The 1,800-nt window shown below is 51.4% G+C and overlaps 1 protein-coding gene across 1 annotated transcript in view; it reads right to left on the reverse strand.

Annotated features, from left to right (window-relative positions):
• OMA1 (OMA1 zinc metallopeptidase) overlaps positions 1 to 439 on the reverse strand; it is a 68,469-nt gene extending 68,030 nt beyond the window's left edge. Inside the window, exon 1 of the mRNA XM_011973854.1 lies at positions 406 to 439. The gene's annotated coding sequence lies outside the window, so the exon portion shown is untranslated. The remainder of the gene's footprint in view (positions 1 to 405) is intronic.
• Positions 440 to 1,800: the final 1,361 nt, after the last annotated feature.

Consider the following 1,800-nt stretch of genomic DNA (forward strand, 5'->3'; position numbering starts at 1 on the left):
GACGCGGCGGGAGGTGCCGGGTGAGGCGCCCGAGGCCACGCGGGTGAGAAACGCAGCTCTGAAAGCGGGGCCGCCAATGAGGGCAGGCTGAGGGGGAGGGCAGGCGGCCCCCGAAAGTACTCCCGCGGGGCAGACACACGCGGTCGCCGGCGTGCCCCGGGACAGGCGAAGGGAAAACCAGGCTCTCCCAGGACAGATGCCCTCCGTCTCCCGCCCCCGCGCCCCTCCCCTCCACGCAGCCTTGTCGCCCACCCACGCCTCCTCCCATATCCCCTTCCCCACGGATCCCCACTCCTTGCCCTGGCGCCCCCGCAGGCGCTCTGCGCTCCGCCCCCTCCCCACTCCCGCATTCTGCCTCCTGCCCTGGGCACGAGCCTACTCGGAAAAGCTGGGGAAAGGCGTCACCGTGAGGACTGACTCAAGCAGAAGCGAAAGCTGTGACACCTCCGACCCGACCTATGCGCAGGCGCGCACCCGCACTTCCTGCCCGCCACACCGGCCTGGGCGCCCTTCGCTCCGCCCACACCGGGCAGTCAATACAGCCACCCTGAGTCTTTCTCCCAGTGGCCCCGGGCCCCGCGCGGACTGCGGCGCTCTGGCGCCCCCGTGTGGCTTAAGGAGGGACATGGCCCTGGGCTGGGCTGCTTGCCTGGGGACAACTTTCTCCTGTCCTTGGTGAGTTGGGTCCTCTAAAGAATGATCCACCCAAGAATGTGTCCGTTGTAGTCTCTACGGCAGTACCGGCCAGAAGGGAAGAGACTCGAAGGCTGCCAAAAGACGAAGGCTTCCTGGTTCTGAAGCTGCATTCATAGAAATAGTCTTTGGAGTGTGGGAACAGTGCTTTCATATGATTTTTGGAGGGACGCATTTTAAGAATGATGAAATATAATCTTAAATGTCTGGAAGTTAAAGTAGCTGGCTCCAAAATTATGTGTATAGTATGTTTCATTCATTTCACCAAGACATATTTATTGAGTATCAACTACATTTTAAGTGCCAGGGATGTAGCAGTGAACAAGACAGACCTGTCCTTCGTGAAGTTTATATCACAGTGAGGAAAGAGGCGATTTAAAAAAAAAAGTGTACAAATAAACAAGCAAAATATTGGATTGTGATGGATGAGTAGTGAGATCCCATATTAGTTTATTATGTTTATACTTTGTGCACAATGAAAACATCTCAAAGGACATAAACACTATGAACAATTCTAGATATCTCTTTTGGAAATTTTGTAAGTTACTGTTTCTCTTATCTTATGTGTACTTTATTATTTGCTTTTTACTTTGAAAGGGATATCCTGGAAAACCCCTGACCACTGGATCCCTAAAAACCGAAGTAGGAGGTTCTTCAGTCTTCGTATGGTTTATCTCCCAACCTCTGAAGTGCATGTGTCTTACCAAAGTTTCCAACGTGCTAGCCACCTCTTGCTCATCCTGCCTGATTAGCATAATGTCATTGGTGAAATAGATGGATGTGATGTGCCCTGGAATTTCCAGGTGATCCAGCTTGTTTTGGACTGTGCAGAGCCATTATGTCATTCTCCTGGATCCACCTGATTTCCAAAGGGGCCAGACTGGCAAGTTAAATAGAGATATGACAGGGATGACCAACCACCCTTGTATACTTCAGGTCTTTAATTATGGCATTAATCTCCACCATCATCTCACTATCCCCTCCGATGAAATATCGGTTTTGATTTGTTATCTTGACTTGGAAAGAAGGACAGCTTCAGAGGCTTCCCATTGGCTTTCCATGATAACTCAAGACCAAGGACCTTGAACTTCTTATCAGTGTGGAGAT

Source organism: Mandrillus leucophaeus, unplaced genomic scaffold, assembly GCF_000951045.1.
Source record: "Mandrillus leucophaeus isolate KB7577 unplaced genomic scaffold, Mleu.le_1.0 Scaffold14, whole genome shotgun sequence".
In the NCBI taxonomy this organism is placed as follows: domain Eukaryota; kingdom Metazoa; phylum Chordata; class Mammalia; order Primates; family Cercopithecidae; genus Mandrillus; species Mandrillus leucophaeus.